Genomic DNA, 25,054 nt, shown 5'->3' with positions numbered 1-25,054 from the left:
CTTTTATTGAAATACGTGAACCTATTATTGCATCAATAATGAAATAAATCAAAACATACAATGAATAAGGGGTAGGACTAGATAAGTTTTTAACTTCTTCCTACTCCCTATTGAACATATAAACCGTGACTAATGCTTGTATAAGGTTTTTTTCCTCCTCTTTTAAATCTTTATTTTATGTTTCTGCTACTTATTTATACAATTTCAATTATTACACTTACAATTGCAAAACATGGCATAATCCATAACAAATACAAAAGATTAATACTCATTATGAGTTGTTTAAAATTACACATTTGCACCTTTTTTTTATTTTAAAACAACTAATAATTTTTGTTTGCTCCAGAAGGAACTTACATAACTATAGTGTTTCAAATAATTTTATTTGTTTTAATATTTTATGTTTAAACATTTTCTTGTTTTGTATTAAAAAAAATTTATTTTGAACAATTGTGATTTTAATTATTACCAAAATAATTGGGATTACTTCCCATGGTCTCATCACCGGTGGGAGGGGCCAAAGAGGTCGGGTGCATAGTGGGCTGGGCGGCAGCCAAGAGCGGGGACGTTGGCGGTCAGATGCCCGGCAACAGAAGCTAGCTCTTTGGGACATGTAATGTTACCTCTCTGGCAAGGTAGGAGCCGGTGCTGGTGTGCGAGGCCGAGAAATTCCGACTCGATATAGTAGGACTCTCCTCCACACACGACTTAGGCTCTGGTACCAATCCTCTCGAGATGGGTTGGATTCTCTTCCACTCTGGAGTTGCCCACAGTGAGAGGCGCAGAGCAGGTGTGAGCATACTTATTGCCCTCTGGCTTCGCGCCTGTACGTTGGGGTTTACCCCGGTAGACGAGAGGGTAGCCTCCCTCCGTCTTCGGGTGGGGGGACGGGTCCTGACTTTTGTTTTTGCATATGCACCAAACAGCAGTTCAGTGCACTCACCCTTTGTGGAGTCCTTGGAGGGTATACTGGAGAGCGCTCCCCCTGGGGACTCCCTCGTTCTGTTGGGGGACTTTAACGCTCATGTGGGCAATGACAGTGAGACCTGGAGAGCCGTGAGTGGGAGGAACGGGCCCCCCAATCAGAACCCGAGTGGTGTTCTGTTATTGGACTTCTGTGCTCATCACTGATTGTCCATAACAAACATAAGGGTGTCCATATGTGCACTTGACACCAGAACACCCTTGGTCGCAGTTTGATGATCGATTTTGTAGTCGTGTCATCGGATTTGCAGCCGCATGTTTTGGACACACACAGAGTGGCGGAGCTGTCAACTGATCACCACCTGGTGGTGTGTTGGCTCCAAGGTTATTTTAGTTAACTAAAACTAATGGAAAAAACTAAAATTCAAAAAACAATTTCGTTAACAAAATAAAATGCTTTTAAAAAAACGAAAACTAACTGAAACTACATTTTATGTTTACAAAACTAACTAAAACTAAGTATAATTCTAGCAAAAATGTCCTCCGTTTTAGTCTTTGGTAATAAATGTAATGCATGAGCCTTTGGGAATGATTTTAGATGTGATTTTAAGTAGATTTATTTTTATATAAACCGGAATAAGAACATTTGAAAGTGTGTCACACAAAAGTGATGTCATCTAGCAGCAGCCAATAGAAAAGCACCTTCAGATGACGTTGCTCCCATGGTGTTTTTTAAATATAGCGCACAAGTAATACACTTTTTTTTTCAAACTAAAACTAATACTGAAACTAACTAAAACTAGTCCTGTGGGGGGTGCTTTGGGACTACGGGGGTACCGAGCCCCCTTGTACGGGCTGTTCGGTCCCTGTATGACCAATGTCAGAGTTTGGTCCGCATTGCCGGCAGTAAGTCAAATTCGTTCTCAGTGAGGGTTGAACTCTGCCAAGGCTGCCCTTTGTCACCGATTGTGTTAAAAAATTTTATGGACAGAATTTTTAGGCGTAGCCGAAGTGTTGAGTGGGTCTCAGGTCGTTGGTGGCCTCAGAATAGCATCTCTGCTTTTTGCAGATGATGTGGTGCTGTTAGCTTCATCAAGCCGTGATCTCCAACTCTCACTAGAGCGGTTCGCAGCCTAGTGTGAAGCGGTTGGGATGACAATCAGCACCTCCAAATCCAAGCCCATGGTCCTCAGTCGGAAAAGGGTGGCGTGCTCTCTCCGGGTCGGGGAGGAGATCCTGCCCCAAGTGGAGGAGTTGAAAAATCTTGGGGTCTTGTTCACGAGTGAGGGCAGGAGGGAGCGGGAGATCGTCAGGCGGATCGGTGCAGCGTCTGCAGTGATGCGGGCTCTGTATCGGTCTGAGGTGGTGAAGAAGGAGCTCAGCCAAAAGGCGAAGCTCTCGATTTTGGCCAGATTTTCTTTGCTGCTTCAAATTCAACACATGGAAACGTTTTGCTGAAATAACTGAAAAGTGTGCTGTCCACAACAAGCTGTTCTGCTATAAGGTGGCCACCCTTGCAAAATCTCACCTTCATAACAAGACAGCTGCAGTGTTTTGCCCCCTCCGTTTCTGCAGCGCTGCCTCTCTCTCTTGAGCGACGTCATCAACGAATCTACTTCATTCATATTGTTGGTTTGCTATTACGTAGTCTTTTTTTCTCCCGATGAAAACCAATCTAGCTTACTGCTGTGTGGTGGTATCCGCCAAAACGACAGTGTGCTGTTTTCAGCACCGTCACCTGGCGGTAGGGAGGGACGAAATAGAACTGAGTATGTGTTGATTGGGCCTTGACGTCACGTGACATTAGTCCTGTATTTCAATTGGATAATGGGCCCAGTTAATGTGGCCCCATGGCTGTCTATGGAGAGCAGCTTGGGACATGCACACTGTGATTTGAGTGGCTCATTCACTTCAATGTGTGCTCATGGGGCTGGCCCTCTCCTGTTTAGAAAGTTAGACCATTAAACTTGGCTTTGTATTATACATATATGTTTATAACAAAATTACCTTACAAACATAACTGGTATTTATTTGAATATTATTATTCTTGATAATATATATATTTTTTAATAAATTATTAGTTATAAAGAACACATATTGGGAGCCTACATAGTGCTCAACATAAAACAAAGATAATTGTAGCCTGATAGATGTACATATTCCCATGAGTTCTTAGAGTCTCAGTAGGTGTCATGGTGAGTAAGTGGAGCCTTTTTGGTGACGGACTGACACGTGCAGTGGATTCCTGGTGGTCCTCTAGGGATCAGCAAGGTGCATTCCCAGTTAGACACTGCACCATAGAAACAAGAGAGTCCATAAAGAGATGATGCAGCTACAGAGAAGATGGGTTTTCCCCGGGTATCATAATGCAGTTCTCAATAGGTCGACATGGTTTGACTGCACTTCGGAGACAGAGCGGAAGAAAAGTACCACCTATGTAAATCTAGTTGCCACCCATTCCTGCATTTTCAACCTTCTCGCACACTGCTTCCACTCCTGTCCCAACCCACATTTGGGCTGGGTGATTTGGCAAAAAAAAACTAACTCTGCATGAGATCTAATTACTTTGGTGTCAAAACTGTTTACACTTCTGTGCAGTTTTTACCATTAAAAGTGTGGTTTTAGCAACTCTGTGAGTACATGAATACAGAAGAACTGCGAAAGCAGACTTCCACCAAAGACAAACTACAAATAAATCACTTCCATAGTTACTTGTCTGTCAGTTTGTTTGCAGGTTAGAAGGCATGTTTATGAGTGCTAGTAGGAGTGTGACTGCATTGACCATGACCAAATGGTAATTTCCTGTATCAGTTCTATTAATTACCAGAGGTGGGTATTTTGTCAATCCATCAATGATGGATGCCCATTTTGATGATGATGCTTAATGATGGGAAACTTCGGAAATTGACTGATGAAGCATTGCCGGAAGTGGGTTTTTGCCCGTCAGTCTGTCAAGCTTCGTAAATTATTCAATGACGATGATGATTGACGCTGAGTCCTACAATAGTGTCTCTCAAGTATGTTGATGACAGATGGTGGTTGCTTATCTCACATTGTTTATTATAAGCATTAAGAACACAACAGCTAGTTGGCTGTAGCCGACGCCGAAAAAACAAAAGACGAAAGTACGACACATCGCAACCTCTCCATTGTTCACCTTAGTCAATTTGCTCACGCTCCCTCTTCCCTTTCTGTGAATTGCAAAATTTTTCAATAAATTTAGTCTTAGATGCACAAGAATAAAAACAATAGGTAACATATAAAAAATAATGTATGATGAACACCGAGAAAAAAAAAATACAAACACATAAAATTCAATAAACATTAGGTGGCTATTAATATAATGTCAGCCCTTTTTTTTTATGTCAATGACTGTACTCGTATTTATTTGCTGCCCCAGGGGTGGCCCTGGCCATTTGGGGGCCCTAAGCAAAATAATGTCATGGGGCCCATATGTGCAGCATTTATTCACCGTGCACTGTGTAACCCATAAATCCATATATTTGATATTTGTTAGTCAGATTTTGTTACACTGCAGAAGGTAATTCAAACTTCTCATCCCAACTGATTGTCAGTACTTATAGTATATGGTGCCAAGCCTTTTTCGAAAATATGAAAAGAAAGAATTTGAGCTATATTTGTTTTAAGTTTGTAATTAAGCATTCAAACGAACAAAATAAGTTGTTTTAAAGTCAAGCAAACTATAATAAACAATTAGGGCTCTAAATGAACTTTTTTTTTTTAATCATCAACCGATGTGGCTGGTGACACTCTAAAGTTACCAGCAAAGAATAATTTCTACCAGCTTTTTTTTTTTAAGTTCTGCTGTTTTAATCTATACCTCACTCACACTTTCTCTCTTCGTTTCCCGCACTGGTTGCACTCTGGACTGTAGTGTGAAATACTAGCATTTGCGCAGCCAATCTGTGTATTAAACATGCGCACTATTATGGCACAGTACCGATATTTATTGGAAATGTAGGAATAACAGCGTAGAGCATAGTATCCAGGGCTTGGAATTGTTTGAATTTGAATGCATTCACCTGCACCATTCATCATTCCACTGGCCACATTAAAATTTTGAAAAATCATTATTTTGCTTTACTAAACGAGGAGGAGGCTTTCAGGCGCCATAAAAAAACAAAATAAAATAAAAATTAATATGGAAATGATGATGAATGGGGTAACAGAACATAAAATTAATCTATACGCCGATGACATCTTACTTTATTTAGAAAAGCCGGCTACTTCGCTAGGGGAAGTATTTAATTTAATAACTAAATTCTCACAGTTATCAGATTATTCTATTAACTGGACAAAATCAACACTTCTACCTATTACAGAAAATTCATGGAACCCTGCAAGCCAGGACCCACACTACTCATTTCCTATATGTAATTTAAAATACTTAGGCATAAAAATCTCACCTAAATTAACTGATTTAATTCATTTAAACTTTTCTCCACTTCTGGATAACATTTATAGTGACTTGGAGCGCTGGAATAATCTTCCTATTTCTCTAATAGGACGAATAGCCACCATTAAAATGAAAGTTTTACCTAAAATAAACTATTTTTTCTCAATGATTCCATTTAAACCTACGGCTAAATGGTTCCAGTTGTTGGACTCAGCCGTAACAAAATTTTACTGGAATAAAAAAAAAGCAAAGATTAGTCTATCTACTCTTCAGAAAAGCAAATCCAAAGGTGGTCTAGAGGCACCAAATTTTATGTACTACTATATAGCTAACCAGCTACAATATATCGTTCTATGGGCACAACCCAACAGAGACACTAACTGTTGGTTGGAACTAGAACAGAAGGATTGTAATAACCTCAGACTTCGAGATTTACTCTTTATTACAACATCGATTAAGCGCCATAATTGTTTTAAAAACCCAATGATTTCCGCCACCGTGACTGCCTGGTGGAAGGCACTAGAATTGACAAAAGCCCAAGTGGAGCCCTGTGGACTTTCTCCCCTATGGCATAACCCCGACTTTCAACTTAACAACCAACCGTTTCATTTAGCTGTGTGGGAGCAGAAAGGAATTACACATCTCCACCATCTCTTCTCAGATAATATGTTTATATCATATACAGTACATCCTTGCTCCAAAAATACAATATAAAAAACGGAAATTTTTTACATTATCTACAAGTTAAAAATATGATAAAGAAAAAAATTCCAACACTTCGGGGTACGCTCCAACCGCCTGTTTTAGCTAAAGATATTAACAAGCTTTCTCTGACAACAACAAAAAAACTTTCAAAAATATATAAGTTACTTTCATATACTGATAAAATGTCTTTACCCATCTCGAAATGGGAGACAGACTTGTCTATAGCACCGGAACCTGACTTTTGGATTCAAGTTTGTGAAAACGCATTTAAAATGACAAAACACACAAATTTACAACTTATCCAATATAAAATTATTCACAGAACATACATTACTCAATATATGATGAAGAAAATGGGACTCTCAGACTCCGACATTTGTCTCCAATGCTTACAAAACACTACAGACACTTATGTTCATGCTTTATGGTTATGTACTCCGGTTATGTATTTCTGGACTAAAGTCTTAGAAAAACTTTCCGCTATTTTGGACTGTAGGATACCTTTATCTCCAAACTTGTGTTTGCTAGGTGACCTAACAACAACTGACTTACCACATAAACAATTTCAATCTACACTTGTAGCCCTTACTATCGCTAAAAAAACAATTCTTGTTAACTGGAAAAATAAACAAACTCTGAATATCGACCAATGGTCTAACCTCCTCATAAATCACATTTTAATGGAAAAAATATCTGCCTCAAATAAAAACCCGGGTTGACAATCAGCGCTGTTGACCTACAGGGTGCCGGTGGAAACTGGACTACTGTTGGTCGAAGAAGGAGAGGAGGAAGGTGTGTTCGTAGGAAGAAAGAGAAGAGGAACACCAAGAGTCTAAGACTGAGAGTAGGGACTTTGAATGTTGGAACGATGACAGGAAAAGGTAGAGAGCTGGTTGACCAGATGCAGAGGAGGAAGGTGGACATACTGTGTTCAGGAGACCAGGTGGAAAGGGAGCAAAGCTAGAAGTGTAGGAGCAGGGTTCAAGTTGTTCTATCATGGTGTAGGTAGGAAGAGAAATAGAGTAGGAGTTATCGTGAAGGAGGAGTTTGTTAGGAACGTCCTGGAGGTAAAAAGAGTGTCAGTGATAACCTACACAACTGCATACCCAAGAACTTCAGAGAAATGTTTTAGTTATTAAATATCAACTGGGAATAGATAGTGACGGAGGATGGAGAGACTAGCATAAAATCATGTTCACCCCTTTTTTTCTAGACCACGTTGCTGAAGAATTGTGATGACAAATCTGTCACTTTTGACAAAAAAATGAAAAATCACAAATTGTATCCATTTCTGGCATATCCAGCACTAAGCAGTTAATAAACACAAACTACAATTCACATAATGAAAAAAAGAGATGTGAAATTTCATGTGGAGTTTTGAACATCCAAATTGATATACTTCCTCCAAATCAAGAGCTGTATTTATAAAAGGAAAGTCTACTTTTATATGTTTTGATTGATAATGTCACATAGCTGAAATAATAGCTGTCCATTAAAACTTACATTATTTTGACATTGGTTGCAAACAAAGCAAGATCATTCTTTGATTGCTGTTGCTTTGTTTATGCAAAAAGTACATAATGTTATGGCTGACTAATGTCACTTTGCTAAATGTGGACCCAAAAGTGAAGAGGAGGCAGATAGTAAGAGTTGGGGTGGTGTTTAATGACATGAGCAAAGTTGGTGACCAGAGTCCATGAACAATGCAAGGCAGGTAGCGAATAAATGAGCTTCTGGGTGAAGCCGGGAATCTGATGGCCAAGCAAGGGGGTCCTTTGATCCTCTGAGGAATGGAGGAGCTTATGGAACCAGGCTTGTCGGGGTAGCCGTCTGGAGGGACTGGTGAAGAAAAACAAGATTCAGCAGGGAAAAATATACTAGAAGCACTGAAGCAAAAAACAACAACAACATAAAAAAACAGTTGTGGTGGCCAAAGTACCACTCAAGTTGGAATCATCTGGCACCTGCTTGAACATCAGACTGGCTCTTAAGCACAGTTGATGACTGATCACGTGGGTGTGTGCCCTCCAGTACCTGCCTCGCCCTATATGAAACAAGAGCAAAGCAGCACAGGAACTATGCCCACCAAAATAAAACAAAAGTAAGCCAGCACACAACCACCGCACATTACCAATTTTTGCCAAATTTGCCAATATGTTGGAATTTACAGTATTTGGAATTGGCTCGTGCCCACGAAGTGGGCTCAACCGGGAGAGGAAAAAATGACATTGCAGCGGAAGGAGCCACAAGCGATTTCAACCAACAATCAATCAGTTTGCTAACCTGTGGACAGCCAGCAAGCCATTTATGTTTTTCGTACGCGAAGTGACTTAATAGAAGCAAATAAATAAATAATGAAAAAATTACATAAAAAAAGGACAAAAAAAGTAAAACTACTTTGCAGATATTTTGCATTTTGCAATGTGCTTGGCAGGGTACAGTTTAAATGTACATTTTAGAAATGAATGGTGATGATGAATAAAGGTCATGTGAAACTCAGTCAAGCTAATTAATTTGAATTTTTCATTTAGCAACTGTTAAAGTAAAGTAAAGGGCAATTTCTACAAAAATGCATAAACAGTAAAAGAGCAACAATGGCAAATTTGGTTATAGGAAATACAAAACAGAAAATAAACAAATGCCATTTTTTAAATACACTTAAGTTGATGCACTTTCCACTCAATATCATAGCACTGCAGGACATCTTTAATTGCTATCATAAGTGCTGAAGCATTGCATTACTTGTTTACTTTCCTGTTTGTAAAATGTTGTGTTATTACTCCAGAATGTAAAGTGGACCTTTACATTCAATATTTTTCCATATGGATGCTTCATCGACATTCAGAGAAAACATATTTTAGCTTATCAGACATACAATATGTCATGTTTGTTCATGCAACTGGCATGTTGTTTGGAAAGTTTCGTCAAGCATTTTTTTACTACTACTTTTTAGCACATGTCTACGAGCGGATGTGCGATTGTAAATTGATATTCCGCAATGAATGCACACAACTCAATCGATGTCGCCGGGGCCGTTACCGCAACGTCAATTGATTTTTATGTTGGAAAGTGCCGTCGTAGAACTTTTTGCCGCCAGCTTCTTCGAGCACAACACACAGAAAATGAAAGAGGTACCTGGCTCGTTTAGTTTCTGGCACCAGCTCAACAAAAGGCTTGCCATCTCCAGTCCACCACTTTCTTCCATCCGTGCACAGCGCATTTTGTTTTTAAGACCCTTGTCAATTCGGATGTCTTTCCCTGGCTACTCTCCATTTTTTTAATCTCATTTTTTGTTTCGGTGACACGACAGTTGGCTTGGATGTTGCGCTCAAGACCACTCGGAAATAGCGGGCACACCACAAAGTTAACTTGGCGGAGAAAAAAACGAGGTGTTTTTTTTTTCTTTCCTTTTTTTTTTTGATTAGTCAAAAGCCGGAGATCCGTCATGGTGCCGGAATACATTAAGCTGTGACTACTACAGGAGAAGGATGACCACTTGAAATTATCTTCTTCTTTTCCTCAAAAGTTATCCGGGAAAATGGAGACTCGGTGATGAACTGAGCCACTGACTGTTTATATGAGAACAAAAAACTAGCAGAGGCAGGCATTTTATTGTCAGTCCATAATTTTTCTTCAAGCCGAACCAACCTGCAATCGTTGGTCCGCCGTTTTATTTCACCCACGCTTCAGTCGTCACTATGTCACCAACCGACAAAGGTGGGCATTCCGTCAATATATCCTTCAAGTTGGAAACTAAAAAGCACTGATACTCCCCTGAGTCGACTGTTGCCTAGAAAATTCACAATATAAACGATACACATTCACATGAAACACATCATTAAACTAGTTAGCATACTAGCTGTAGCCGAAATAGCATAAACTAGTGTGACATCACATACGAGCATACACATATGATATTTACAATCTCCTTGACTCGAACACTTACAATATAACATATTGTGTGCACCTTGTAACCCAGGAGTAATCTCTCTCTCTCTCTCTCTCTCTCTCTCTCTCTCTCTCTCTCTCTCTCTCTCTCTCTCTCTCACTCACACATGCAGATGTGTCCAAACAGGAAGTAATTGTGTGACCCAAAATGGAAGTAATTGTTTACAAAATATTCTTGAAATAGTTTCACCCAGATTTAACAAAACCACTACAACCAAAAGGTTTTATATGCAAATAAATAAATAAAAATCTACATGTAATGTGTACTGTTTGTTGTTTAAATAAAGTTAATTGTAAAAAAAAAATAAAATAAAAGCCTCCTTAGCATCATAGCCGGCTATACATAAATGCAGTCAGCCCTCTTATGCGGCACACACGAACACACAAGAGACATGTAGCGTATGCTTCATTCAATCATCAGCAAAAAAGGTGTCCGTCTGTAAGAAGTACGCCGGTACTTGACCCGTTGAGTGATACACTACTACACTGATGGAGGAAAACCCACGTTTGTCGTTTATTAGACAGATATTTTTTTAAGTTTCTCGTTGTTCATCAGAAAAACACAAAAATGGACAAACACAAAACAGACTGAGAATTTTCCTCTCTTCAAAGAATGGATTCTCTCTTTTTTTGCTTGCATTTCCTTTTTTTGTCAGAGTTCTAAGCAAACCCCATGGGCTAAAATGTTACAGTCCAACAATATTTTAAGTTATCTCCCACATACTAGGAAGTGGCCTACTAGAACATACTGTATGTTGAATTCGAGCAGGGTGGGAAGTTTGATATATCCCACTCCCATTCTCCCATTCCGACTTCAAAGCATTCGGGGAAAATGTAAACAACAAAGACGGCTGAATCCGATACATTTTTGTTGTTCTGGTTAACACATTCAGTCCAAACCACGTTAAGCTATGTAAATGATTGGTTGTTATACTCACTTGCCAACTAATCTGTTATTGATACTTTTGCATCCAGGTTTTGGTATGTGTGCTCGGTTTAGAACAGTATTACATTATCTGTCATACTGCAACGGATAAGCAAGGTTTCGTTATATGTAGTGGTGAAGGTGGACATTGAGCCCAAAAATGTCCTATTAGGTCTGAAAATTGAACAACTTGAAATCTGAATTAGTGCAAAGCAGGACAGTGCCAATTCAGTAAATGCTTAATGAAAACGACGGTCTAGCTGTTCACCTGGTCATTGGAGGAAGTAGAGAGAAGAGCGACAACCTTAGCAATTCTGCAACAAGGGAGGGCAAACAACGGCATGCTGCTGGATGGCATCCTTGGGAAAGTTTGCAGCTCACTCTTCGCTCTCTGGGACAAATACCACACAGTGCTGAAAGGAAGCCCAATGGAGTGTGCAGGGCCACAAGCACAGGAGAATGTAACGCTTCAAATGGAGACTCTTCACAGCTTTTGTTCCAGCTGTCTTTCTAATGTTTATTTGTCTCAAGTTGTATGTCCTCTTCCAACACAAATGTATTCAAGCAACATGTTCCGCCACAGCTGATTCTTTGTGCCTAAAGACATATTTTTAGACAGCAATACAGCGTAAGAGAGAGCGAATAGGGAGAACACCACCCACCAAGCCACCCGCAAACTCATCCAGACGCTTATACCAGGATTTGCTTTTTTCTCTAAAACCTTTTTCATGCCTTCTCTTTGCTCCCTGTGACGACACTATGCTGGAATTCACTCCTGGTTGGCCCTTGCTGCTCAGAGAGAGAGAGAGAGAGGGCACGAGCAAGAGAGAGAGAATATGATTGCGTTGGTGTTTAGCAGCCATTTAACTTCACAATTGCTTTTCCGTTCCCTTTTAATCCACTTAGTCTATGTTTGGCATTTTTCTTTTAAAGTATTCTTTTCCCATTTGGGTTTGTGCCATTAACACATAGAGTAGCTGCTGTGGACTAGGTCATGTACTGAGGCCCAAGATCTTGTCCGACAGGCTACAGTAGACTGTGTGCTGTAAGTTGCATCTTAGATTGCTAGAATCAAACAATGCACTGCTGATAATCAGGCCATGTCAGTGTGTATTCAGTAGCTGTGTGTGAGAGACATGGGGGGCATGCTGTTGGGTCTTGTGGAGGCCTGCAAAGAGACTTGCTCCCACCTCCTTCCCTAAAACCAGTGAATCTAGATTGATGGGGGAGGTGTTGCCTCTGCTCAGTCATCCATCACACATTTATTTGTGTTTTAGAGGAAGGGAAAATGGAAGAAAAGGCAGGATAAAGAAAAAAGACTTCCAAAAATATCAGAGTTGGGGGCTGCAGTGTGCTGGGTTGAAGAGTTGAGCAAAGGGAGGGCCCTTGCCTGCACAACTCTTCTCTCCTGCCCCCTCTATGCAAGCAAATGCTGGAAAAGAAGTCTTACCCTTGTGACCCCCTACCATTCTACAGAACCGACGCTGATAACAAAGGCAGATAAAGCCAAATGGGAGGGCAGATTTAGTGAAGATTAGCCAGCAGGTTTGGGATTTCCTCTGAGGTTTCTGTCAAGTATGAGTGTCCTTGCGCATGTGTTGTATTTATGCTAAATGCCAGTAGCGGATTGTAAAAGAGGATGGACAGCAAATGCTTGGTGGTCTTTGTCTTCCTTGCAGACCAGTGCTTGGTCTATGTGTGTCCAGACTGTGAGGCCAAATAACTTTGCAGCGCTGACAAAGGAATCAATACCTATAGTGCCACTGATCAAAACTTCCCATGGGAGCTATGTGGCAAATGTGGATAACATAACACAACTCAGCACATAAACTCAGACTCGACTGCAACCTGTTGCACAAGAGCGATTTGAGAAAAACTGACAAAAGTTGCTGTAAGGCTATGTAACAAAAAGACATCCACAGTAAACTATAGATCAAAACTTTAAATCCGTTTGACAGTTATAGTTTACTGTCAGATGATCAATTTGAGACATGAGAATAGAGTTGTGGCTCAGGCGGATTGTGACATGGGATTGCACGTCACTCCTCGTTGCAAAGGTTGTTGAAGTCTGATTAGTCAAGAATACGGAAACCAGAACCCCTTAAAGGGTATCTGGTCTACAAATTATTTGTGTTTGAAAGTTTACATGCCCTATGAGTGCACTGTATGGTGAGAAAAGGGCTTAATGCCTATAAAATCCAAAATTGTTTCGATATTTTCAGAGGTTCAAGTTGACATGAGTAGAGATGTGCAGGTGGATTTTGGTGATGATTAATAACACAATTTTTGGGGTAATTAAATGACATTTAGCTTTTGTACATTTATAGTTCTGCTCCTAAGTTTTATATACCTCAAGCAGGGCTGGACTGGCCATCTAGCATACAGGGCAGATGCCCGGTGGGCTGGCCTTTTTTGGGGCCCATGCAGTGCTTTTTAATTATTATCTTCCTACATTTTACCCCAAGGCAGAACTACACTTTAGGCAAGAGTCAGGCTGTGAAAATGCCAGGGCCAATTTTTTGGTGCCAGTCCAGCCCTGACCTCAAGGGTATGTAAACTTTCAAGCACAACTGTGTTAATAGAGCACATAAGCTGACCGCAAATTGAAAACTTAATATCTCTATAGTGGATAAGAATGCAAATTTAAAGTAAGCTAACCAGACTAAACAGTGATTGAATATTAATGCACAGGTTGTTTGGTCTGGTAACTTTTTCATACAAGTTATGTTGCTTGTGACTTTAAAACCAACGAGTTTAGTTTTTTTTTTTTTTGTTTTATTTTCCTTTTTCGGCATGGATATTTGTAGCAGTGCAGTACAGGGAGTCCTCGAGTTACGCCGTACGCGACCTACATCGTTTCGACTTTAAAGCACCCGTGCCTCGTCCGTAGGACCTTCTTTTTCGTTAATTTCCTACAGTAATCACGCCATTTTAAAGTTATTTAAAGTTGTGTTGTTACCTCCAGCAATGGACGTCAATCGAGCAGGTTAGCTCGCCATCAGGCGCGTCACATTTCCGTGTTTAAGTTGAAATTATCTCCGCTCTGCCGTCCGTCAGCAATGAATGTCCGTGCGGAAACACGAAATATTGGTCTTGCAAATCAGTTTTTTTTAAATTACTGTACAAAGTATTTTGATGTAAATATCGACTTTAATGGTGAAATTCGACTTAAGTCGAAATTCGGGTTACATCGCCAGTGTAGGAATGGAACGCGGCCGTAACTCGAGGACTCTCTGTATACTAATAAAAAGCTAGTTTCGCGTTGGATCAACATGCCACCCGGAAAAAAAAACAACTCCAAAGAATTAACTGGTTTGCATTATTGCTATTGTCAAGCTTGGACATGGCTTCTGTGCCTTATGCCAAGCAAATACAAATGGAATGATAAATAAACAAAGATTGGAAATTATTACCTCCTGCATTTGCATGCTGGGCCCTAAGTGAGCTTCATAAAATGTAGCTTTTTTGTGTGTGTGACTGATGTTTACGGTCTAGACCAGAACATGTGTATCCTTCTGTCTTTGTTCAAGGCAAAATAAGGAAAATCCCAATGTTTTGTGATATAATATAATGAAGATGTGATGTGGGAAAAATGTGTGCAGTGGACAGGAGGCCCTGCTTAACTTGTCCTTGAGGCTATGGGAGAGTGTTTGTTTCTTCTGAGAAGTTTTCCCAACTGCATACCTCATGGATTGGTGGAACCCCCAAAGATCCTATTTAAATCACAAATGTCTTTCGTTTCTCAATCGTTCACAGGTTTTGGTCAGTTTAGGAATTTTGCGACCCATTAAAGCCTTGTGACAATGACTTTCACCCCTGGGACCACTGCAGGGGTCTACCCCCCTACTGACCTCTCTATTGCTGCCCAGTCCTACCTCCAACGGTTTTCCTCCAGATCTCTTATTGGTTGAACTATGTACCCAACAAACCCTGTGAGGTCAACGTCTCTTTTCTCGCCGTCCGTCTTGTCCTATTTTTCCGGGCTCAAGTTGGTGCTTATCAAAGACAACCCAGTTCTGTCATGTGGCCAAATCATTTTGACACCCATTTAGCATGCTCATCAGAGATAAGTTATGAATATTCAAGATGATGCTAGGGGTCATCAAGCAGAAGAAAAGAAGAGATGAGAGTGGCATATAATGAGAGTGTGTGAAGAGTTTGAAATAAAGCAAGACAGAGAATTAACCACAAGTACTTTAGTCACTATTGTTCTTTATTATTCAGTGAGATTTGCAAGATACATCAGTTTTTCTTAAGTATTTTTCAATGACTACGTATGCATGCAGTCAAAATTCGGGTTAAGGTCAGAATTTCGGTTTCTGAAACAATCAAGGTAACAAGTTTACATGCATTACGAGTTAATCTCATTTACATGTAATTTGTGCTCGATTCGAATATCCCGTTCGGACCGCGATGCACAAACAACGAAATTACGTAAATAACATAATTTCCGCATTTAACTTACTATACGTTCAATAAAAGACATTATATTTACGTCACTCACCGCGCTAAATAAAGTAGTCGGTTTCCTCCTTGCTCCAGATGTGTGGCTCTTTACTGCGAGTGTCATGTTTGTTTACACCACTTATTTACACCAGAGTATTTCCTGTGGGTTACATGTCAGAAGCACGGACTTAGATACTTGTATAAATAGACACAAACTGTGGCGTTTTCGCCGTAGAGACCAGAAAATAATGTGAAAATGCAGCGGAGAGATCAATGTATCCAAGCAAGGCTCTTTTAGAGAGTAGGACGGAGCTGTGCGTACAAGTCGTTACTACAAAGACCAAGATTCCTTGCAAATTAAAATAAGCAAAGAAGAAAAAAAAAGACAAAGAAGAAAATAGAGAGCATGCGCACAGCAAAAAAAACAACGTGCCCTTCAATCAAGGTATTATGAATGCTGGTTTTGAAAGTGGCAACCCAGGGGTCTTATATGGGTTTTTTAAAACCCGAATAAGAGCATATTCAGGTTGTTGCGCATGTTTACATGGCCTTACAAAAAAATATTCGGGTTTTACAAGGGTTATGAATCCCTTTGCTGTGTACCTCAAACATTCCACACTCACCCCCATATTGTGTGGAGTCAAGGAGGTTGACTTTTGAAACTTTTATTTGAACACACATATACTTTAATATCCCTACACTGTGCAGGACAATTTATACAGAAGCACTTTTTCTATTTGGATCAACCCTCTCTACTACTAAATACAGTAGTAGAAAAGGCAACTACCCTTTGTCCGCTTGAATTAAAAATGCGTCTCCATACAGTTACCACAGCCACTTGCCGAGAAGTTTTTGTTGTGAGCATCTCAATGCATTAATTGTGGCATTGCTTTTACAGTTTCACAAAGAATTTTCTGCACAAAAATTAACCAGTTTAAGTTGTGATTTGAGTCTTCATGGCCAAGAGATACCAAAGATGTTAATGACTGAAAAGCGAGGAACACTCGGACTCATGGCTAGCCAATTACATGGCATAATATATTTTGACTCATAATTATGGATTACTTCTAACATAGTATTTTACTTTTCTTTTTTTTTTAAAGACAAAAAGCTCATCACCGGCGGGTATGTACTGTATAAAGCATCAATGATTGCAATCATGATAGTTGCCCATTCCTGCATTACGCTCACAATAGTGTCATCTGCCAATTCGAGATGCTCTGCAATCAAGACAATCCCGGAATTTGGCAGCGCCTTCTGAATCCGCTTGTTTCAAATGTGCTGCTCTTGATCCTCTTGTTGGACAGGCAAGAGTGGTTATGAATGTGTTGGATCTTGTGAGAACAAGCAAGCAGAGCCGAGCCAGGAAGGAACTAGTTTGTCTGAATGAGCCTGACTATCTCATTGACATGGATGTGAAGAACATCTAGGATCTCATCCAAGATGAGAGAAAAAGTCATTTTGACTTTGGGAATGCGGCACCCGTCCAAGCTTTGATGTCTCGGCTGTGTTAATGACTACAAGAGGGGTTATCAATGGTGTTGCATCTTAATGAACTGAAAGTATAGTTTGCTTGCTGATTTGATTTGTTTTGTTTTTCTGGCAAGTTTAAAATTTACATTTGGTGTTGATTGAATAAGTTGACATTCAGAAAAGCATCAAAACAGCATGAGTGAAGAAGAAGAAGATATGAATGACATCATCTAAAGTTTTCAAACTTTTTTTGTCAAGAAACCAAATTCCCAACACCTATTCAAGCATGAGAGGCTGCTATTAATCCATTCATGCAACACTGTCTATCGTCTTGAGACTGCGATGGGTCGTGCACTTCCTGGACTGGTCTCCAGTCAGTAACGCTAAATGCTCAAATATGAATGTGAATATATGCACTGAATACCAGAAATCACTTTTAATGCATAATTGATCTATATATGATCAAAGCATGATTCCAATAAGAGGCTACCGAATATATTTTCTGCTCTAACAGCCATGAAACAGTTCTGAACTGTGTCACATGGGAGGATAAAATCCAAATTGGGTGACTTCAACCTTGAAATAAATAAATCCAGCCTTAGAGGCTTCACGAACAATCAATGCATCAATCTTCGGTCAAGGTCAACACATTGTGCAGCAGATTTTTTTTATTGACTCTCTCATATGAATAACAAGTATAATCCCCCAGTCATTCACCCCCTCCCAAATATAGATTTATGTGAACCATGACCGGATGTGAACCATAATCTATCCCGGAACATAACTGTTTGTGTGACCAAATTCAGTATGTTTATATACACATATGGATGGTTGGATATAGTATAAGTGGCCACCAAAGCCATCTTGCCACTCATTGACCTGGCCTCAATTTCATTCCCTTTAAATCTATGAATGTTGCATATTTGGGAGACACAGTGCCTTTGAACATCCCTCTTCCTGCTTCTCACCAAGATGAATATAGGTCAGGACTGGATTACCCACTTGATACCACAGTCCCAAACCTCTAAACGGACTAATTAAAATGTGTTTGAAAAATATGTCAAATGCATTCAGACAGTTATGTAAGACGCACAGATGTTACATTTATTTTTAACTCCTAAATGTTAATCACTTCCACTTAAACTGTCAAGAGAATGAGCCAATTCCTGAGTAAAACTCATAGTTTGTCAGTGTCAACTGCCATTGGGTTGGAAAAGCAACTGGGATATTTCAGCAAGAAACAGCATACTATGTCCTTTAATAAACACGTTTGAAGATCAGTACACAGTACGGATTGTGATACGCAGTGGTCCGTATCACTACTCCACACCAAATCATTAGTTTGCAATATCCCTGAGCCATAATGATGTTTCTTAAATACTTCCTTCCTCTTTGATTGTTCAATTCCAGTCATATTTATCTAAATGGATTTGTCAGACTCCAGTTTCAGTCTGACAAGGATGGTGTCTGTCTGAAGAGGTCCATCTGGGTCACTGGCTGAGCTATTATCATCTTTTTATTGTTCTATTGTCTGTTGGTGCCCAATCCTCTGCAAGGGCTTCTTAAAAACAATGGGGAGGTGACAATGGTATTTGTACTCTGCTTACAAAACATATTTGAGGCAGTTTGAGGAACATCCGGTCTGCCTTAATATATAAGCCCTATAGTATTGTGGTGCCATACAGTATAAATTATAAACTCCCAAATAAAATAGTATGTATGACGATAAAGCCATTCATTATTTTGAATATATATCATTCTCCACATTTTTATGTATACTAATTGTTGCACTTTTTATTTTTCGCCCGTGATCTATGTAACATTGAAATGTCTATGTCAGACTTAAAAAAATAATTAAAAAATACCTAAGTCTTCTTCTCCTATTTATTTATTTATTTATTTTGCCATTGTTGGATTATGTACAGAATTTGTATTTACCAGCCAGACAGATGCTAGCTATCCTGTCAGCTTGTTAGCAAGGGCAGTGAGGTAGATAATAATTGTCAGCTTGGCTGTCTTATTGCCAGTGACAGAGGGGGCTAGTCTGGGTGCTTTTGGCACAGAGAGCACTCATTCACTAGACATCAGGTGCCCACAGTACTGTGGGGACAAGAGAAGCTTAAATGGTAGACACTACAGCTCCTGTTTTTACGATTTGTTTTAATGCTTGATTACAGATGGCTACCCAGACGTTGATACAAACCACTCTCAGAAGCCATCACACAATGGACCAGAGACCAGGATGTCTGTCTCATTCTTGAAAATCGGTCTCCAACATCACGTGAAAGACATGATAAACAAAACCGACCTGCAAATAACTGATCTGAGCAGATTTCAAATGTAAGTCACGTTTCAATAATTGTTGATTTTATGAGTGTGGAGGCTTCACACCAACCTAAATGTTCTTGGGTCCTGGGGTCTATTTTACAAAGGTGGTTTAGTGAGAACTCTGGGTCAAGAAACCCTGAAATGTGGGAAACTGCGTCTTCCATTTCAGAAAGGGAGGTAATTGAAACCAGAGAAAAAGAGGTAACCAGCCTGTTTCATAAAAAGAGGTCATTTAAGCTCTCGGTCAGTTACCGTAATAACATGTTCCATGAATCAAACCTGGTCAGTTGCAGGTTTTTCACAATGAATCTCGAGGTTTTCTCTGTCCCCGCCTCCTTTCAGCCACATCACGACATTTCATTTCCTCATTCATAAAGTCCGCTGTGGCGAGTTTCTGCGTAAATACGCATATAGCTATATAGTCTATAGCGTTAAGTCCACTTTTGTCACAAACATGGCATTTCCTTTTGACAGTGACCTTATTGATGAAGGTGCTGCATTATTGCGCAGGGAATTAAATATTCGTCATGAGATTCTTATCAGACTGTGCATGGATATGTAGGTATTTCCGGACAGTTATTTTTTTGAGCGGTACCGTTCCACATCACAGTCCATCATCTACATCATACACAACTTAATCCTTCCTTACATTTGCAGCATTACCAGCTGTAGACATGCGCTCACATCACAGCATATACTGTATTGTGTGTTGCACTTTTTTCTTATTACCGTTTGAATAATGCTTTTATACAGTATTTCATCTTAAGTCAGGTGAGCTTCTCCCCCGCAGGATTGAACCAAAATGAAATGAATTAATGAGTTACCATTCAACAGGCTGCACCTGTAATATTATTGTGATTGCAAAGGACTACGTTTAAATGTATGCATTGACCCGACACCCGAGCAGCAACGTTCTCCCACGCCGCCTTCCTCTATGGGGAGCCGCTGCGGTGTTGCACTTTTTTTCTAAAGGCATGTTAAAATTCGCCATAGGATTGCATTAAGATTTTCAGTTGAAAGGGGTAAAAAAAAAAAAAACGCACAGTCTGCCATTCCCTGTTGCCATGGTGACTCGACGAATCAGGGCTCCATTGATGTGGACTTTTTAGTGTGGTGGCAACGCCAGGTGAAACTACTCTGCATTGATATAACTACCTCAAATCAGCTGTCCTGGAACCGAAAACGCAAAGTTTATTATCTCAGGGAATATCAACTCGTTCAGGGTTAGTCTCTGTGTTTGTTGAACATGCTTTGTGAAATGGACCCCTGATGTCATTAGCTTGCTTCAGGTGTGTCAGAATGATATATGCATTCAGGAAATATTTGGATGTTTGAGCCCCAAGGATATTGAGATGTCTGAGATACGTCATTGCAAAGATGTTTGATGGGATATTTGATGGGAAGTTATTTAACACCAAGCTTATCCAACCACGCAAGCTTTTGGATGTTATTTGAAGAAATAGACTACTAAAATGTTATGTATTGCCCGTTTAAATATCAGACAAATGTATGCAGTAAATTCGAATTGCATGTGCACAAAGTACAGAGCAACACAATTAACTTAACAGGCACCACCCATCCAAGAAACATAGAAAGCAATGACCAATAGAGGGAGACAGGTCAGAAAGGTTTGTCAGTACTCGCTTTCCAGGGCCTTGATATCTTAGATGAGAGAGAAAAAAACACTAGGGAGGCAGAATGAAAAAAAGACAAAGCTCAAGCCATGCTCCCAAATAGGAGCATAATAAGAGCTTTGATTAAAAACCTCACACATGTAGCACAACTAGACATTTACATCAGATCTCAAGATCCGTTCATGTAGGTAGGAGACAGTGAAGATGATTTGGGGGTCAGGAGACATGATTGAATCAGGCTGAACTAGCAGCTTAGTCCTCAACAAGCGTTCTGCAGCACAGGTAACGTCATGGGGGAAGAGTGTGGCATCAAACGAAGACGGATAGCAACAGTCATTTGGCAACATTCTTCAGATCAGGTCGCCGGGCCAGCAGCTTTAGGAGGGAAGCAACATCATCCTCTAAATCTTCCATTCTTGAACTTCCAACAAATATAATGTCCTCTCACTGTGAAATTCACTTCCTGTTGCATGTCCGTGGGTGTGAACCCAGTATGACCAAATTTAACGTTGCAACAAGACATTGTAACCATCATATACGCGTCTGTTCATTCTGTCAGAAAAGTCAGACAGGAAAATGCAGACCTAAATCACGACTGGGATGTGGCATAGAGGAAGTGCCGTCTCTGTGGACCAATTAGTAAAGTTAGCTGTGTGTAAGGTGCCCAGATTTTGTACCCCCAGGCTGATTCCTGGGTCAGCTTTCAGGGCAATGGTGTCCAGACCACAGAGGGGATTTCCACAGGCAATTAGTACTGCTTACAGTATGGCTTTGTATATGCTCCTTAGCCCGCTGCTCTAGAGTATTTCTCTTGCCTAAATTTTAATCGAGCGTGAGAACTTGTAAATTGATGAGTATCTGATCTTAAATTTGAGATCAAATCAATGTTACAAAAATAAATCCACAATTTCAAAGTGTATATTGATTGCATTCTGTGATTGTATCGTGGAGGTAGAGCTTACGGCGCATTGTGTATTGTAACACACTGATAGTGCTTACCAGAATAAGCACCGCAAGTTAATGGTTTGTAACTCTAGCTTATCTTGGCTATCAATGCAACAAAAGCTGTAATTATTTGCAAAATTAACTTGCGTCCTACACAAATAATGTATTAAACAGTCCCAGATAAATATTGTTTTCCACTATGTTGCCAGCCCCCACGAAGAAAGACGCATTCAACCAACCGATAGTGGCTAAGCATTTTGTTGCTACTCAGGAAGTTGACTGGTTTATGTTCCAGTGCTTTTGAAAATATGAACCCTGATACTTGGTTTGTATCAGGAAAATGCATCTGTTGTGTCTTCTATTGAACAATATTGATGTCATTCTCATCTAATGACATTGCTTATAGAGTCTGATAGACATTTATTTCCATTATTTTTACATCCCTCTCCTCCCACTTCGTCTGACCCATCTCCTTGAGGCCTGAGGATGGTTGGCACCAGCCTGAAGCTGTCAGCCAGTCCGGGGCAGCTGCGATCTAGGGTACTCCCTACAGTTCTCCAGTGAACTGGCAGCCCCTTCTCATTTGCCCCGCGCTCCCGTTTCTGTCTTTTTTCTTCTCGCCAGCCGAAGAATACAATACAGAGAAGCACTGTGCTGTGCTGTGAATACAGACCCACACCCGAGGGCGTGCACACACATCCACACTTTTGTAAGCCGTTGAAAGAGACAAGGCTAAATGCAGAAAGAAGAGCAGACGCCTCTCAGATGCTGGGATTGGCTTTGTGTGTCACTTGACACAGACGGTGGCAAACAAGATAACTGTTGTTTGTTGTTTATGGAAGGACCCTCTGCCACACTCGACTGTCATCTGGGCACCCAGGAAGTGGCAGCAAGCCTCAGGGGAAAAAAAACATTCAACTCACTGTACGACTTCTTCAATTTTGTTCCTGTGTAAACACATGTGAAAGACAACCTCTACGGTCGAACACAGGGAGCTGATCAACATCAGATTTAGTCCGTGTTTGTAACAAAATATTATTGATTAGGTGTGCAGGCAATGCTTAAAGTAGCATGTCTAAGTGGGATTTTGGATACCACTTTGTTTTTAGACCGATATCTCTATGGGTACTCAACTCTTGAGTACCGGTAGTCAACAATACTGATACCAAGTGTCGATACCACTAGTACTTTTGATGCAAAAAAAACCATTGACATATAATTTTATAGAAACACCTACAGTATATACTGTATCCCAATATCACATTTTTCGTTAAAATTGCCTGAAATTAATGACAAAAATTCTATTCATCTAATTTCTACTTCCTGATCGTAAAATGACCACGAGAGACCTAGATAACTGCAGATTTAAGGAAAACTAATTTCAAACTTATATGTTTACTACCACTTTGCTAAGTAATACTATTGGAGTTGGATCAAAATTATATCATAATATATAAAAATGTCAATAATCCATCCATTTTCTATCCCATTTGTCTTTATTGGGGTTAGAGATGAGCCGGAACCTGTCTACCCTTGTCTGGTCACTAGCAAATTGCAGGGCACAAATAGACAAACATTCACACCCACATTGACACATATGGACAGTCTTCAATTAATCTAGCATGCATGTTGGAATGTAATGGCAACCTGGAGAAAACCAATGCAAGCGATATGACCATATGATTATTAATGCTCGTTGCCATGTTGGGATGTAAGTCAGTCATCTAGACTTGGGTATTTATTTATTCAAATTTATTTATTTGGAAAGGAGATAACCTTCCCCGACAGATAGGCTTCTGGTTTGCATACGGCGGGAGATTACTTATAGCACCTCAACGCGTCTCATCTGTCAGAAAACGAGCGTCGTCAGTGACGGATTGACAGACTTGCCGTGAGTATCGACTCTGGAGAGTTGAGAGAATGACTCGGATTCGTCAAAAAATGCCGTGTTTAATCAGGGGAGTCGGTTGAGCCAGGACGGCATTCAACGTGGCTTCGCTCCTCAGCGGTGAATATGGCTGAGAACAGTAGCTGTCATGGCGTCTCGACAAATACTTTCCTAGGGCTATTACACGCTTGCTGTAGTACAGTGGTGTCTAAACTTGGTCCTTAGGGGTTATAATCCTACAGGTTTTGTTCCATCGCACCTGTTCCAATGAACAGGATTGTTATCAAGTTTATGCAGAGCTTGCTGATGAGCTTCAGGTGTGTTTGAGAAGAGAAACATCCAAAACCTGCAGGACTCCGGCCCTCAAGGACCGAATTTGGACACCACTGCTTCAATACAACCAGTGTAACAAAATGCATGTGGATGCAGTTTTTATTGCTAAGACATATATATTTATCCTTCTGAGCACCACAGGTAAACTTTAATAACATGTCTTTGGCATATCATCGCTGCTATGTTGCTGCAATGTCGTAGATGCTATGGCTCAGGAGGTAGAGCTGGTTGTCCCGTAACCGGAAGGTTGGCTGTTGGAGCCGCGCTCTCCCCAAGTCATGTTTTGTTATGTCTTTGGGCAAGACGCTTAACATACATTGCCTCCAGTGCCACTCACACTGGTGTCTGAAAGGTGCGAATGGTTGGTGGTGGTTGGAGGGGCCGTAGGCGCAAACTATCAGCCTGCTCCAGGGCGGCCGTGGCTACTTAACTCTTTGACTGCCAGACGTTTTCAGAAAAGGGATGCCGTCAGTGCCAGCCGATTTAAGCATTTTGACTGATCTTTCAAGGTCCGCAGAAAATTTTGTGTTTGGACTATGGAAACACACATACTACCAAATGAAAGATTGGACTCTCATCTTTCATCAGAAAAAGTTTGTTTCTACCTTATTCCGTTTTTCAGTAATCAACAATAGAAAATGGTTAGTTTCACCATTATGCTGTTTTGAAACAAAAAATGGAGAAATCAAGCTTTTTGTGAAACGATATTATTTCATGCACTCTAGTGAATTTGAGACCTTTTTTTTTCTCCATGAATGATGCCACAAACACCTAAACAGTGCTTTACTTCTGTAAAACACTACCACCAACAATGAAAAAGTGTTTTTTGATAGCAAGATACGTTTATTTACATTCAACAGTGTAACAATTTGGCAAAACAATTTGGCAAACTATTTACAAATGTGTGCAACCGTGATACTATTTACAATTGTGTGGATGTTTCAAATACAGTTTTTCTTTTTGTAACACTCCCCTGCGTGCAAGGAGACGCAGCAGGATTTGCACAACAGATTAATTTCACTGCGATTGCAGACGCTACACTTTTTTGCTGGCTTTTTTTCCCGGGGAATAGCAAGTATATACCACAG

General features: G+C 40.2%; 2 long non-coding RNA genes across 2 annotated transcripts in view; one reads left to right on the top strand and one right to left on the bottom strand.

Moving 5' to 3' along the window:
- The window catches only part of LOC144054081 (uncharacterized), a 196,512-nt gene that overhangs the window by 59,524 nt on the left and 111,934 nt on the right, over positions 1–25,054 (top strand). The window contains exon 2 of the long non-coding RNA XR_013294592.1: positions 19,016–19,178. This is a non-coding gene — a long non-coding RNA (uncharacterized LOC144054081). The remainder of the gene's footprint in view (positions 1–19,015; positions 19,179–25,054) is intronic.
- Positions 7,747–10,112, bottom strand: LOC144053160 (uncharacterized). Its single transcript, XR_013294345.1, has 3 exons — positions 9,993–10,112; positions 9,695–9,836; positions 7,747–7,885 (listed from the first exon to the last, which is right to left on the bottom strand). It is a non-coding gene; the product is annotated as an uncharacterized LOC144053160 (long non-coding RNA).

The sequence above is a fragment of the Vanacampus margaritifer genome, chromosome 6 (genome assembly GCF_051991255.1).
Source record: "Vanacampus margaritifer isolate UIUO_Vmar chromosome 6, RoL_Vmar_1.0, whole genome shotgun sequence".
In the NCBI taxonomy this organism is placed as follows: Eukaryota; Metazoa; Chordata; class Actinopteri; order Syngnathiformes; family Syngnathidae; genus Vanacampus; species Vanacampus margaritifer.
The sequence above is the reverse complement of the archived record's forward strand: the minus strand, read 5'-3'. Positions and strand labels throughout refer to the sequence as shown.